The sequence below is a fragment of the Leucopleurus acutus genome (assembly GCF_964270905.1).
Source record: "Leucopleurus acutus genome assembly, chromosome: 19".
Lineage (NCBI taxonomy): Eukaryota > Metazoa > Chordata > Mammalia > Artiodactyla > Delphinidae > Leucopleurus > Leucopleurus acutus.
The window spans coordinates 4,521,820-4,538,898 of NC_139161.1; positions in this window are offsets into that span (position 1 = coordinate 4,521,820).

A 17,079-nucleotide genomic window follows, 5' to 3' on the forward strand; every position below is an offset into this window, starting at 1 on the left:
GCATCAGAACTCAGTAAGTGGTGTTTAGATCTCAATATAAGATGGTGCTTGGCTGCAAAAAAGATGGATGAAATCCTGTGTTTGCCCTAAAAAAAGAAAAAGAAATCTAAAAGTTCAAAAGTCAAAACAAGTTGTTAGAATTTGTTAGTTACCTTAAGCTTAGATGTTCTTATCTGTAAAATGGGGACAATAATAGGGTCATTTTGAAGGTTAAATACTTGTAAAAGCCTCAGTCTACTGCAAGGTTGATCAGCTTTAACACTATTGACATTTCAGGTGGGATAATTTTTTGTTGTGAGGGCCTGTCCTGTGCATCGTAGGATGTTTAGCAGTATCCTAGCTTCTACTGGCTAGATGCCAGTAGCAAACCACCTACGTGCCACCACACCTCCATTGTCACAATCAAAAATGTCTCCAGCTTTGCGCAGTGGCAGTATCGTAGCCAGTGAGGTTTATCCGAGGCGCGGTTATTGCTAATTGAAAAATGTCTCCAAACATTTCCAAATGTCCCCAAGGGGCCAAAATACCCCTGGTTGAGAACCGCTATTCTAGTGCTTGGCATATAGTGATTGTTCCATAAATATTAGATGTTATTATTTATTTATTTATTGGCTGTGCCTCGCGGCATGTGGGATCCTAGCTCCCCCACCAGGGATCAAACCCGCACCCCCCTGAGTGGAAGTGCAGCAACTTAATCACTGGACTTCCAGGGAAGTCCCCAGATGTTATTTTTATCGTTAAAATTATTACTAACAGCAGCATCACCCTGCTGTGATGACAGCTCCTTTCTCTCACTGAATTTTTTTAAATAATACTGCATTTCTGCATCCTTTCAAGAGAAGGAGCTGAAAAAGGGCAAAAGGTCCTTAATTTGACAGCAGTCCGACAGGAAACCTACAATCCTCTGAGATGTCTCCTTTCCTGGAAGGAAAAAGGGCCGCCCTTTTGTTCAGCTCTAGAAATTAGGTACGTTTCTCAGGCTCAGAGTTTGTGAGATGCTACAGGTTCTTCCATTTGCATACATTTTCCAGCTGTAGGCACTACTGGTTTGGTTGGCTCCTGAAGCTGCTTTTGGAGATTTCCAAGGGTACCACCACCTGAGAAAGGAAGGAAAGAGGTGCCGAGAAGGAGAAGTCTTCGACAGGACTTCCTCCCTTTGCTGCTTTTAGTGGTTTTGTGCTTGTTTGGGTTTACAAGTGTGTTCTTTTGCCCAAATTGTTCTTGCATCTTCTAACAGTGTTTGCTTTAGGTGTTTTGATACCGCGCTGTTTTGAAGGCACTGATGTTTTTCATGGCATGTCTTGTGTTAAGTGTACAAACTGAGAGGTAAGTGCTGGTGACTGACAGTGTTCCTCCAAGTCTTTAACAAAATAACTGCTAACAGTAGAGAAAAGTGAAAAGAGTTCTAGGGGTCTGGGAGTGGCAAGCTGAAAATACGCAATTTCTCTCCACCTGTTAGTTGTCTTTGGAATATGTGCACATGTTACTTTCTACGCTAAAATGTTTTTTCACTGGTTTCGAAATGTGTAAGTGGACTCTCCATGTGGGGCCCTGTATATCCGGTGGCTTTTCCTACCCCCCTTTTGAAAGTATGCGTGATGCACTTGCAAAGGAAAGATCACAACCTTGCAATCTGATAGACCTACACAAAAATTTGTTTTCATAAAGAAAACTGTCAGCCTAGCAAGCACTCAGATCCTACATTTGTTGCTTTTTTATTCTTCCCCTTCCTTACCACAAAGCCTGGCTCTTCCCATCATGGTAAGTGAGGCTTTTTCTAGTTCCCATTCCCACCACCCACCACCATGCCAACTTCCTCGCACCCTGTACATTCTGCACAAACCTGGACATTTCCGCTTCCTGGAGGCCTGTCTCTCTGTGACCTTGAAGTTCTTCAGACGCAGTCTTGAAATCAAACCACCTATGAGGGTTTCCCTGATGAATTATCCTCCGTGACAGCCTCTCCTCCGGTACCTACCTTGTCCACACAAAGAAATGGTTTAAAAAAAATTCACTTTAGGGACTTCCCTGGAGGTCCAGTGGTAAAGAGCCCACGCGCCCTGGAGCCCGCACACCACAACTAAACAGAGAAAACCTGCACGCCACAACTAGAGGGAAGCTTGATCACCGCAATGAAGAGCCCGTGTGCCGCTACAAAAGATCCCACATGCCTCAGTGAAGATCGCATGTGCCACAGCTAAGACCTGAGGCAGCCAAAAAAAATAATAATAATAAATCTTTTTTAAAAATTCACTTTACAGCCAAGCTTTCTTCCCTCTTATTTTAAATTTTTATAATTTTAAAGTCTAAGGATGGCTAGAAACAAGTGATGTCTGTTTAATTTGCATGGCACAAATCACATATTTCCTGAGAAATAAGACTCCATATTTATGTTTTTCAATAAAAATATAAACAGGAGCTACTTATAATCTCTTCTAATGGCCTAATTATGATTTCCTTGCAGGTAAGAAATGTCTATTTTCCATTCTGTTTTCCTCTTAGTATTTAACTGAAAGGTTTGGACATTTCAGACCTTCAAAAAATATATGTTGAATGAACCTAAGAATGAATGAGTGATTTGCATTTGTAAAATTCATTTCCGTGAGCTTTAGGTGATCTGCATACTTGGGCAAAGTGCTCATTCTTAGGAGACCTTGTCAGTATCAGGCTTGTGCAGTCTGTTCGTTGTCTTGCAGTTATTGGCTAGTTCGAGGCATGGTCATCGAGTCTCCCTTGTTTATACTTGACCTCATCCGTGTCCTTCAAAGCCCCAAGCATAGAGTTTTGCCTGTAGTAGTTATTTGAGAAATGTTGTGGAATGAATGTCATTTGCAGCATAATACAGAGAGCATAAGCAAAAGAATTTGGAGAAAAGATAATCGGTTGAAGTAAATAACAGCCAACTTGTCCCCCACATATGTATAAGGTTAGATTAAATCTTCCTAGAGGGAGGGAAAACCATCTGATGAAGAATGATGGGCAAGTTTGAGGATCAGGGGACCAGGACCGAGACTGGCTCTGTAAACACTGTCCCCCTTCCTTACTTTCCACAGTGCTGGGTCGATGTCTTCTGGAGTGAGAACTGGAGTGTGATTTTTTTTTTCTAGATGTTTGTGTTTTTATTAACTCCTGTCCTCCAGGCCAGGGGAAGGTCTGCCTATTATGAGGAGGCTATGGCCTTCTGGGTTGTTAAGAACTTAATTAAAAATCATAACTTGTATTAATAATGAATGTGGGCTGTGGATTTTTTCACTCATAGATGCTATCAGTACTTTCAAAATGGAGACAAGCCAGCAGCCACCACAATTAGAAGTGGCAGCGTCTACTGAGGGCAGAGTGTGCTGATTGATAGAAGAAATAAATAGTGGGAACTGGGATCATGACGCGGACCTAGTGATCAGTCGAAACTGGAATTATGACTTTGTCCAGACTCAGTCAAATACCAAGGACTCTGAGCCCTTTTGCGGCGCTCACATCTAACTAGGAGGTTTGAAAGCAACCCTTAGCACTTGTACGCTGGACGTTCCAGGAGCAGGAGTTCACGTGAAATGTTGTTTCGTGAACCTTCTGGATGCACTCTTGCTAGTCTCATGCAAGTTGCTTGTGACGTCTTGAAGTCAGTGCGAATCAACCGGAGACCACGCTTAACAGTCTATCTTCCGACCAGTTAAAGACACAAGTGGTCCTCCAGTCAACAGAGCCCATCCAGGTAGGACAGAAAGACCCCAGCTTTGGAGTGGGGCATCTGTTACTCTACTCGATGAAAGAGCAGTGAGAATACATCACCTGTATCTGAACAGAGCTCAGTTACAAATATGTGAGCAATGACTCTGAAAAATCTTCCAGTGGACCTCTCGACTTCGGGTATGATCAATTTTTCCAGAAAGAGTGAAACAAAGCAGCAATTGGATAGACAAGTACTCAAGAGAGAAGTTCTTCTGTTCGTGAGATTTAACGTAAAGAAAGATACAGCACAGGAGGTAGTCCAGGCTGATCTTGTCTGGTGGCTACAGTCAAGCTGGCACTTAACCTGGCATCTGTAAAGCAGGTGCAGTAGTACCTACCACATGGTGTTGCTGTAATGGTCAAATGACATAATGTACTCAGTGTGATGGGTCACGTACCTGGTGTACAGAGAGCATTTAAAATGCTTGACCCGACAAGACACCCAGCTTCAGACCTACACTCAGACGCAACCCCCACAACTGGCTCTAATGAAACAGCACTAACCAAGAGGGCCAAGCCTGCAGAAAGGCAAGGGGGACGTTCTTGCAAAGCCAGTCTCCAGCCCATGGAAGGTGATGAACTAAATCTTTGCCATGTGCGCCTAAGTGACGAGGGCAGGGATGTTCCCAGCAGGACTTTTAAATAACTGTGATGTGCCCACGGCACAATTCCCAGGCCTGAAGTTGCTTCCTTCCCTTATAATAACTGTCCGCTAGGTAGCTTGTGGCCAGTGGGCCAAGAAACAGAAGGCAGTTGGTGTCAGCCTCCCGAGATGCCAAGTGGAGAAGTTTTTCTCAGGTTTCTGGGTGAGTTTTTAAGCCAACACCCTTGAAAGGAAGCAGAGCCTGCATGCCACAGGCATCTGGGACACAAGGACCTACACAGTATTTTTGAAAAGTTCAGTATCGCTTGCCGACGATAAAGGGGCATTCACTGCGGGCACAGGCACTCCACAGGGTGGGTGGGGTCGGAGCTGCCAGGCGGTCCTCGGACCGAGTGTGCAGCCAGTTTTCCTTTTCCACCATCTCTAGAGTTGAGTATGTGCCAAGACGGTTGAAAGCTTTCGGAGACGCCCATAGACACAGATAGCGAGCCCCCCACTCCCCCAGCCCGTCTTTTCCGTGGAACTTAGCAGCAGCTACCAGGGGCGTCATCACAGAGCATTCATTTTTTCCCTTGCCTGGTTTCCCACATTCTGTGACCACCTTGGAGCGTGCCAGGGAAAATATTGAGAGCCTAGGTAAACGAAGGGGAACCCAACATTCACCAGTCTGGCCTTAAAATAGCCGGCGGAACGCCCCCATCCCGGCGGGTACACAGGCGGTGACTGTTAACTAGTGTGTTCAGCACACCCACCCGCCTGCCCCACCAGCTTGCCCCAGTCCCCGTGAAAGCCTGCGTCAGAGAGCGGACAGAGGCGTAGGCTTTGCTGCCGCATCCCCTCGGCCCACGCCCACTCCCACCCCAAGACTTCGGTGAATATTAATGAACACGAAGTGACCTGATCGATGCAAAGCGGCGCGCGCCCCTGGGCTGGGTGGGGACCTTAGTGAAAGGTGCTTCTGCGGTGGGGTGGAGGCTTCGACAGAGCACTGGGGCAGAGCCAAGAGCGTTCTTGGAGGAGAGTGGAAGCTTGGGGAGTTGTAGGACACTCCCCAGGGCTGGGCACCCCAGGCAGAAAGAAAAACGTCTCCATTCTGACCATTGGAGACCCTGGGCCGTAGCTCTAGAACTTGCTACTGGGTCGTAAGGTTGTGTATTCCTGATGGAGTGCGTGCAGTGCGGAGGGCGCCCACCAGGAAGAAATGTACATAGAGAGCAGAAAGACGGGGAGAAGGTAACCTGGGGTGGGGAGAAGGAAGACTGTCTAGTATATGCTGCATCAGCATAATATTTTCTAAGTGCTCTATGTGTTAAGTTGCCAGATTTAGCAAATAAAAAATGCAAGATAGCAAGCTAACTTTGAATTTCAGATCAACAACAGCTACATTTTTTAGTACCTTTTTTTTTTTTTTTTTTTTTTTTGCGGTACGCGGGCCTCTCACCACTGTGGCCTCTTCCGTTGCGGAGCACAGGCTCCGGATGCGCAGGCTCAGCGGCCATGGCTCACGGGCCCAGCCGCTCCGTGGCATGTGGGATCTTCCCAGACCGGGGCGCGAACCCGTGTCCCCCACATCGGCAGGCGGACTCTCAACCACTGCGCCACCAGGGAAGCCCAACAGTTACATTTTTTAGGATAAGTATGTCCCCTGAAATGTTTGCATACACTTATATTTTTTTAAATTATTTTTTTATCGGAAATTTAACTAAATTTGAGTTTTAGATAAACAGTAATTTTTGGTATAAATATGTCTCACGCAACATTTGAGACGTAATTATACCCCCAAAACTGGTGTTTACCTGGAACTCAAATGTAACTGTGTTCTGTGTTTTATCAGCAACCCTCTTGCCATCCAGGTCTTGCCCCCTCAACCAGAATGAAAACCCTCAAGGGCAGAGACTGTTTCTGCCAGGTTCTCCCTGCAAAACCTAATGTTGCCCATTCCATGTGCCACTTTGCCACAGAATGCAGTACAGAAGGCGTAATCACTGGGATAAGAGCGTGCACTTTGCAATCTGACTATCCTGCCTTCACCTATACGAGTCACGTGATCTTGGGCAAGTAACTTAACCACTGTTTCCTGGATTTTCTCCTCCTGCTAAATGGGAAAAAATGTTAGCTGCCTGCCTCAGAGAGGCAGTATAAGGACACAGTACAGGTAAAGCATTTGCATTTACTCTATCCTAGGCTCATGGAAATACTCAATAAATAAATGTTAGCTATTATTATCACTATTATTATTATTATTATTATTGGATACTTTATAAATAAGGGGGTGTGATAGAAAGAAACAAGCTCATGGCCGTTAGAGACCTCCCTAAGCTGACCACTGGGCTTCTTCCACCAGCTTTGTGACCTTGAGAGAGACTTCATCTTTTTGAGTGTCTTTTCCTTGGGGTTCCAAGCTTCCTTCCAATTCTAAAATCTCACAACTTAAATAGATTGAATGGATGAGAACCAAATGGAATAAAAACCGTGTCAGTGGAAATGTGTAAGGGAGTTAAAGCAGAAGTGCAGCGGAGGATGTTTCAGTAGACGAATAAAAAAGGTTGCTCCAGGGCTTCCCTGGTGGCACGGTAGTTGAGAGTCCACCTGCCGATGCAGGGGACGCAGGTTCGTGGCCCGGTCCGGGAAGATCCCACATGCCGCAGAGCAGCTGGGCTCGTGAGCCATGGCCGCTGAGCCTGCATGTCCGGAGCCTGTGCTCCGCAACGAGAGAGGCCACAGAAGTGACAGGCCCGCATACCGCAAAAAAAAAAAAAAAAGTCTGCTCCAAAATGCAGGACTCCGGTCTTCTCAAAGCTCTGATCTTACGAAGCCTGGGTTTTAGAGACTTAGACAAAACTGACGTGAGACCAGAGTGTTTCTGCCTCAACTTGGATTTGCACCAACAGGAGCCTAAGGAAGGCTAAGTGGGAGAATCTTCCCAGTTGTCAGCCAATTTGGTTGCAGTAAATAAATTCACAGCATCCCGGGGCCGACACATCAGAGGCTACAGTCCCCGCCATCCACGAAGACCTTTGGGCCCTAGAGTTAGTCTTTGGTGATTTGCAACATTTCCAGATAATTTTAAATCTCACTACTGACCTTTATAGCTGTTTCTCACCACCTCTGGGAGATTATCATTTAGCCACAAAGAAAATATTTGTCCCTCTCATGTTATTCTGAGGAAAGAGTATGGACGCCAAGAAGCCAGGGATAGGCAGACACCCTCCCAGCAATGGTTTCCTCCCACGTGGCTCTTTCCTGTACCAGCTGATGGAAACAGATGAAGGACCAGAGGGTCCATCAGTAATTCTACCAACGATATGGACTCACTTCATGTTGGATTCAGAAGCCTTTGGGGAATGATGCAGTAAAGACACAGTTCCCTACTCCAGAATATTCACATTACACCTGGAAGGCAAAATCATTCTTCAATAAGGCAATGACTTAAGAGGCTGAGCATAACCACATACACATGCAAATAAATATGAGGCAGGTGGAGTTCATTCGTGCTGCAGTGACAGAGAAGGGGCCACATGGGCCTGACCAAGATGTGAGCTTTCAATGGCTACATGGAGAGCTGGGGAAGAAGGCAAGAATCTTGCACGAGTAAATAATGTTCTATGCAAAGATAGGAAGGTTTCGAGGACATGACAGAAAATGAGCATGAAGGGGAGCCTGATTAAGGAACTAGGTGGGTGATAGATGAAGTCTCCACCAGGCAGGCTGCACTCTAGACTCGTTAAATCAACCCACAAACCAGACTGCACCGAAATAATTGGATTGCTTAATGTTTTTTCCTATTGTACTATGATTTAAGAAGATTTGCAAAAACATTGAACGGTCCACCAATTTAAAAACATTTCCTCCACCAACCTGAAATTCCACGCACTGAATCATTTTGATTATACATTCCTAGGGGAGTATAAGTTGGTTCACTGTCTTTGGAAGGCAATTTTGGCAATAGCTTGAGAAATTACAAATCACGTTCTCTTTAAGTAGTAAATTCAACTTTCAGGAGTTTATCCTGCAGGAATACTTGAACATGAGCCAGGTTATTTACGCTGGCATTGTTTATGAGATCAAAATATTGAAGCAACCTAAATGCCCATCACAAGGGGACTAGTTAAATCTGTTATGCTATTAATATATTCATAGGATAAATGCAAATTAATAATGAATGTGGAAACTTTCAATACTGATATAGAAGAATCTCTAAAATGTATTGTTTTTAAAAAAAGGTAAGGCACAGGAAAGCCTGTAAAATATGGTGCCACACTGTTGAAAATTAAAGGAGGTAGAATATAACGCCCTCCCCGGTGAGTATGGGTTGAATTTAATGCCATTATTCCAACAAGTCCTAGTACAGAAGGGAGAAGGAGTTGAGGCTACAGGGTTGAGCCTTAGCAAACACTACCTCCGCCAGGCGATCAGGTTCATACCATTGGTGGTAAGTCATGTGGGTACTATGAACCTTTGATATGATGAAGAGATGAGCACTTCATCTCTTTGGTCATCCTCCCCCAAACCCATAACCCTGGCAAACCACGAGAAAAATATTAGCCCAACTCAAATTGAGGAATGTTCTGCAAAATCTTTGACCAGCCCTCTTCAAAACGGTCAAGGTCATCAAAAGAAGATAAGTCTGAGAGACTACCACAGACTAGAGGAAGCTGAGGAGACACGACACTTAAAGGCAAGGCGGTACCCTGGATGAGATCCCAGAGCAGAGAAGGGACAAGAGGATGAAACTAGTAAAATCTGATTAGCTATGGTTTTAGTTATTGATAACGTCCCGACGTTGGTTCCTTAGCTGTGACAAATGTACCACAGGAATAGAAGATGTTGACAACGGGAAACTGCGTGGTAGCATATATAGGAACTCTGTAATAGCTTTGCAACTTTAAATTTTCTAAAATAAAACGCATAAAAATTAGAAGGGGGTAGAGATTATACAATGGCTCACATGCACATAAAACATTTGTGGAAGAACCGGCCATAAACTGATAATTTCAGCTGCCTCCAAAGAAGGATCTGAGTTATTGGAGGGGAAGGTTTCACTACATGCACTTTTATATTTTGAATTATGAATCATGCAAATTTATTACCATTTAAAAAATAATAAAATTTGCATTTTACAAAAATAAAATGGAATTTTTAATCCAAGTTGTTTCTAAAAGACACGTTAGTTTTGAGATACACTTTTTTTTTTAGTAACCCATCAAATCAGATTTCATAACCCATCAAATCATCCCCCAAATAATTAATTAATTTGAATTAATTTCTCATATTAATAAGTTGGGTGGTCCCAAATTACAGATCTTCAAGGACATTGGTATCGGGTATATGTAGGTGTTGAGGGGAAAGAAAGCCTTCGGTAAAGCCTCGGGTAATTGCCTAAGAAGATTCTGAGCACCCATGGGAAAAGATGAAGGTACCTGGTACCAAAGGGATGGTGGGAAATAGAGAAGATGGCCAGAGAGGGTGACTGGATGCCACAAAGACTAACTTTGCTGATCAGCTCTCCTTCTGCTTCCCAATAGACTAGATCTTATATCATCCCAGTTATAAAACGAGTCTTTCTCTGCTCTGACCCGTAAGCAAGAAAAATGTACTGAACTGTTGGACTTCTGAAGGGCACTCCGGACCATATGAGAGCTGACTCTGGGGGCATTCCTTCCTGCCCTGACCCATCACCCTTCTGTTTCAGCTACTACCTGGCAAAAACCAACAGGGAGGACAATGAAGTGAATTCAAACTTGACTCCAGGAAGAAAAAACGAGCCCTTTGGGCAGAGCCACAAGCCCGAGAGAAAGGAAGGACACAGGATTAACAGGTCACTGAGCCGGCCAGCCGGGGGCCAGGAGCCAGAAGGACACCCACCAAGAGAGGCAGGATAACGGTTAATAACTCAAGGCGACAAGTTAAGCCAGCGACTCGGGGGCTCCAGTTCGCCTGATTGCAAAGTCAAAACAGAACTGTCGGAAACTGGAAGGTGCTGTCACTTTTACTGTATTTTTCCACACTTTTTTTTTTTTTTTTTTTTTTGAATTTGGAAATGTTCGCGGGGAGCCGGAAAACGCAGGCTGGAGAACTCCTGGGGTCTGAGAGGGAGAAACTGTGTCCCTGCGTGGCTCTCAGTCTAATTCAGATCAGCAGCTCCCCAAGGGCATCCACCGCCAGGGCAGCTAGGTTACCTAGCCCTGCCACCGCACCCCGCCCCGTGGAAACATCCTCACCTCCTCTCATTCTCACTGCCCTTTGACGCCAGCAGTGTGTGACCCCTGCCAAACGACACGAACAGCATCCTCCCCCCACCAGCCCCACCAGCTGCCTCGCTACTAAACAAGGAGCAGGTGGAGAGAGGTGAGTGGCACCCCTAAAGTGGGCACAAGGGAAACCCACGGCCGAGCGGCAGAGGAGAATTAAGATACTCTGTGCTTATCCCAGCTGATATGGAAGCAAGGACCCTGCCCCACAATGCTAACACGCGAACAGCCAGCCCGTGGAAATTCATGAAGAGCAAATGGTGAACGCAGGATGTTTGACATGATCTTGTGCCCTGTTTCGGGGAGAGTGTAGGAAATTAGCACACACTGTGACAGACGTCCTGGGACATTTACTTGCCCCTTGGATCTTGGGACCCTTGGCCTCTTGTTCTGAACTTCTAGGCAGAAGTAGTTACTAAGCACTTACTTTCTAAGTATTCTCATCATGATTGAACATTTAAGTAAGTTTCTACATCCGAGGGCATGTCCACATCAAAGATTAACCTTGTAGATTATTAACTCCTCATAGAACTGGCAACTTGACATTAAGGATAAACATGCTTGTCACCCCCCCTTACACACACACACACACACACACACACGTACACACGTGCACACGTGCACACACCTCCTCTCCTCTCCTCCAGCAAACCTCACACTTGCTTCTGAGGTCTCCCCAAAGGGCACGGGATCTGCTATCCCCAAAACAGCTGCTTTCCAAACGGCTCAGCCGGTGAAATGTTTCCCTATAATTTGGCCAAAGCCATATCGCCCAGGTCTCGGGTGCCTTCGTGATGGCTCGGGGCTAATGCCTGGTGGGTCATCCATTGCAGACCTTATGCACCCTGCCCCCTGACCTATCTCATGGAATAGTGCAGAAACACAATTCCTCTATTGTGCTCTGACTTGGGGATTGAGGAAAGGGGGTACACTCACGCACACAAAACTTCCCTCGAAAAGATTAGTGCGATTATTAGCCAACAGTGATGGCTATAAGCCAGTCTGCTCACAAATCCTCCCGAGCACCAGGTTGTCTCAGAGTCCCTTAAAGCCCCAGACACAAGACTATGTGTTCTGCATTTTGCCATGACTGGGCCAGTGCTTAATGCCACCCTCACCCACAAGGCTAATAAGCAGAGGAAAAAAGCAGTGAATAATGCATGTGTCTGAGCCCTGGGTCCCCATGCCCCCGTAAGTCTGTAAGAGGCAGATGTCCGGGGCCAGACCTCACTGACAACTGCTTTGCCCAATGTCGTTTGGGCAAAATGCTTATTAGAATGCTGCTGTAGATTACAGTTTGTAGTTAATGTTCAATGATGCACCTTTTTTTTTTTTTTTTTTTTGGCCAGAGGGCATGTGGGATCTTAGTTCCCCGACCAGGAATGAACCCGAGCCCCCCCCCCCCCCCGTACTGGAAGCGCAGAGTCTTAACCACTGGACCGCCAGGGAAGTCCCCTCCCCCTTGCTTCTTATGTGAATAACAATCATTGACCCCTGTGCTACCACTCTGCTGGCTGTTCTAGCTTCCCATCAGGAGTTATGGGTATGTCTTGGAAAGGAAATTAAATTGTTCCAAAACTTGGTACACACGTACTTATACTGCAGACATACTTCAAACCGTAATCTCCGAGAAAACAAGGTCTTTAATGTTAGCCTACCCAATATATTGATTATATAGGTGACGACGGGCGACCTACAAAGAAGGAAAGTTGGAGGATGGAAAGAGTGGTGATATATTTACCTAATACCAATTAACTGATTAACTGAATTTAAGTTACTGATAAATGAAATGAGACATTAAAAGAATTCGCCAAGTGAGTCCAGACTGCTGGTCCAATAACTCTGTGAATATTCTACCCAAGAGAGTACATATGTGAGCAAATAAATATAGAGGTGACCCTTACCTGCGGTTCAGGGACGATTCAGTCATTCCTTTATTCTTCAAACAGTTAGTGATTCCCTACTCCATTAGGCAGGTTTCTCTTAGAGCAGCCATGTTAAAAATCCTGTTATTTCCAGAGAAATCAGTACCATTTGGAAAACACAGTCCTGGGAAAGAAAGCCTCAAGTTGAGCAAAGAAGAGGACATTTGCTACGCAATGGCAAATTGGGAAAGATTTCAAGCATCTGCGGTTCATTGTTGAGAAGACCCGCACATATCTATGAAATACATTTATAAAGTATTAAGTATAACCCTGTTCCTACGAATTTATACCACATCTTTGCAGCATTCGGCCTCATTTCTCATGCAGCAGGCTATCAGAAAAGCCTCCACTGAAAGATCTAGAGCCTGCACCTAAATTACCAAGTCACAATGACTCAGTATTCTCCAGTATGATTGTTTTATACTCATATGCACACACCTGAACAGAACAAGCAGTATATCACTGTTTGTATATAACTTTTATGGTGTGTGTTCTGATACACACCCATATACACACACACACACACACACACACATGGTCTTTCCCATATGGGAAGTCTAAGGTCTTAGTTAAACTCCAGAAAGCCTTCTTTTGTAATTATTGGAATACAGCTGAGATCCCAGATGAATCAGTTTCACAAAATGGAGGTTAAAAAGAAATAAGAACACTAAACGGGTCCTTTGGAAAGTACCTAAAATCCTGAGGCTAAATGGATAAACATAAAAGAGCCTAATCTTATAGAATGTATACACTGAACCACTCTTCGGTACTGTTCACTAATGACAAGACAGATGCGAAGACACAGCTGCTAAACAATTTTCTCCTTAGGATGCCTGGAACTGAGCACCTGATGCTATCACACTGTCCATAAGCAAGACGGGCATTTTCGAGGCTTTGTTAAGCAAATATTTGAGACATGCCCATCATATTCAGTTGGGCCTCTGCCCACACACAAACACAGCCACAAACCCATCCAAACTTTATACTCCTCTCTGAAAAACTGATATCATTTCATTCTGTTTTTTGTTTTTGGTTTTTTTTTTTGCGGTACGCGGGCCTCTCACTGTTGTGGCCTCTCCCGTTGCGGAGCACAGGCTCCGGACGCTCAGGCTCAGCGGCCACGGCTCACGGGCCCAGCCGCTCCGCGGCATGTGGGATCTTCCCGGACCGGGGCATGAAACCGTGTCCCCTGCATCGGCAGGCGGACTCTCAACCACTGCGCCACCAGGGAAGCCCTCGTTCTGTTTTATTACTAGATTATGTTCCCTGTGATGGTGATTGTGATCCAGGAAAAGGAGAACAAATAGCAGAGCAAAGAATAACTGGGCTCCAATGAGGCACAGAGTTACTTGTCAACCCAGAGGTCTGGCCTATGGGGGCCCAGCTCGCGAGCACCTGCATGTGGATGAACTTTCCAGACAAGGGCACTCCCTGGGTACCAACTCACGGGAGGAAACTGGATCCACAGCTAGTGCCCATTGCTCACTGGTGCCTGAGCTACATACCTTTGAAACCAGACAAGGCCGAGTGTTCCCGTGTTCACTGCTGGTGAATCTTGCAAATTGGAAGCAGAGGAGAATTACAGCAGAGGTGAAAGTAGGAGGTGGAGGCCCAGCCAGGACTCGGGGCGAGAAGGCTTGCTGTCAGGAGCAGGGTCCTGTATAGCTCTGTCCACACACCCCTCGCTGACTATCCCCCGAATCAAAGGACCCCACCCTGCTCGTTCGTACGCATCAGCGCAATTCCCTTGCAGAGTTTGGCCTGCTTCCCCTGCAGCAGGCAGCCAGACAGGACTCAGCTGGGAGACTGCAATCACCACCAGTACCTAAACCATGGCAAAAGGAGGGAAATAAGAATCACCATCAAATCATCTGTCCAAGTAGAGGGAAAATAAGTCAGATTGGACTGACAAACAGCTTTTTACTCCAGGCAGCTGACTCACCTGGATCTGGCATGAGGATTGACAAAGTCAGGTCAGAATCCAAAATCCACATGAGCGAAATCCAAGGGGATCTACTCTGCCATGCTTTCCTCTGTCCCTCCGTCCTCAGGCGAGGGTTAGCTGACCGAGGACACGGCCCCGATAAATTCAGCCAGGTTGTAGAAGGAGAGCCAGGGGTCCCGCCTAATCCTGCCTCTCCTCAGTTTTGAGCTGAAAGCCCCGGCGCTGGTGTGCAGAATGCCTGCTCCCGACCTTGACTGAGCCCACGGAATACCTCGATCTGATCTTTTATAGTGCTTTGTTTATTACCTGTGTGCCCTTATTTCATAAGGGAACAGAGAGAGAGAGAGCGCTCGCAGGAATGATGAAGATGACTATTCGCAGCAATCCAGAGACAGCGTTTCTTAAGCTTCATTCATAGCAGCAAACGTGGCCAAACAACCTAGCAATTGTTCTCTCGAATGTCGCCTTTCTGTGTGGGCCACTGTGCCGATAAAACTCGCCTCGCTCGTTTTTGTTTTGTTTTGTTTTGTTTTTTTCTTTTTGCTCCCCTGGTGTCCCCCCACCCCCGACAAAATGGCTGTGTTATCCTCCAAATATCTCCACCGAAATTGAACCGACAAGAAAAGCTTTTCTTCTTCTCCCAGCCGCCACCGCCCCCCTCCCCGTCCGTTTTTTCTTTCTTCTTCACGCAGCTTGAACAATTTGGCTCTGTTCTGGGTGCATTCCTGCGGCCCATTCTCTTTCAGTCCCCTGTGCAGGACCGGGGACGGTGGACCTGGAGAACACAGGCACACATTCAGCCCCAGGACGGTGCTTGCAGGGGGTGGGCAGTGGGAGGGAGAAAAGTGAACCAAATATACCTAGGATGGTTGCACCGCCAACTTAATACCTGGGCAGAGAGACAAAGGCTCTTTAGAAAAAGCCGGGGCTGCGGGGTAACCCACTCCCCCTCCCTCCAGGAGTTCAAAAGATAACAGGAGTTGAAAATAAAGCCCTCACATAATTAAAGTTTTCCAAGTCATTTCAGGAGCTATTACAAATGATGACAGAGAACTCACTGCTGGCGCTTTTGGGTGAACAGTCTCTTCTCAATACGTGGTGAGAGCTTTTCTCTCTTTGCGTGTGTGTGTGTGCATGTGAATGTGCATGTGAGTGTGCACACACACGCGCGTCCCTCCCTGAGTTACGTGACCAGAGCCCTGTACCACCTCACGCAAGCAAAGGTGTCACCACGGCTCGGAAAGTCCCCGATTTGAAGGGAATCTACAGAATGACGAAGCCTGTATTATTCTTAACAAAGGGTAGGTGGGCACTTTATAATTTTTATTCATGTGTCTCTGGATCCATTTCTGCTCAGGATCCAGAATTTGCACTTGCCCGTGGAAGAGGGTGGAAGTCTCAGGAATATGTTCTGAGGGTAAAGGAAGGGGGTAAGTGAAATCTAAACAAATCACAAGGAGTTTAGAGGACCCCTCCTCTAAATGGAGCCGGTTCCCTGCCCATGATAGTCAGACTTCAAAGGCCAACTTGGAGACAACGCCTCACTGTCCTTAGCTCCGCGGCCTTACCCAAAGTTCTTCATTAAGAGAATGAATTTTTAGCCAGAAGTCTGGAGAGCAAAGTGAAAAAGCCAGGCCTGGAACGTAACTGGGAAATAGTGGGACAAATATGCCCTTGAACGGCAAACACGATTCTTCTATCTCGTGATTCAAAAACATTAGTCAGCCATAAAAAAGAATGCAATAGTGCCATTTGCAGCAACATGGATGGACCTAGAGATGATCATACTAAGTGAAGTAAGTCAGACAGAGAAATACAAATACCATGATACCACTTATATGTGGACTCTAGAAAAGATGATACAAATGAACCTATTTACAAAACAGAAACAGACTCACAGACATAGAAAACAAACTTATGGTTACCAGGAGTTTGGGATTGACATATACACACTACTATATATAAAATAGATAATCAACCGGGACCTACTGTATAGCACAGGGAACTCTACTCAATATTCTATAATAACCTATATGGGAAAGGAATCTGAAAAAGAATGGATACATGTCTATGTATACCTGAACCACTATGCTGTACACCTGAAACTAACATAACATTGTAAGTGAATTATACCCCAATATAACATAAAAATTTAATTAAAAATTTGTTTAAAACACATACTTAGAAAATGGCTCTAAATCATGGCTCTATTTATTTGCTTTTTCAAGAAGACTGTAAACTCCAGGAGAACAGGGACCATAGCACTGAATCCCCAGCATCTAGCACATATAAGCACTCAATATAACTCTTTCTGACCGCTGGAAAATTCCAGATTCACAAGGAAGAGAAAAACAAACTTGCAGTCACGTGTGGGAGCCAGCTCGTACCCACTCACGGGCGCAGATTGTTAAATCTACAAGGATTTTGCAAGTCGGTTGTTAAACACAGCCACTATTAAAAGTTAAATTCTACAAACTTACAATTCAATAAATTATATCTTAATGAAAGGTAAATAAGCATATCACTTCCTTACTATTTTGTAATGTTTCACTGTTGACCATGCCCTTGACGTTATTTCTATCTCTTGTGTCCATATAGTGGACACAAGATGGCTGATGACTGCATATC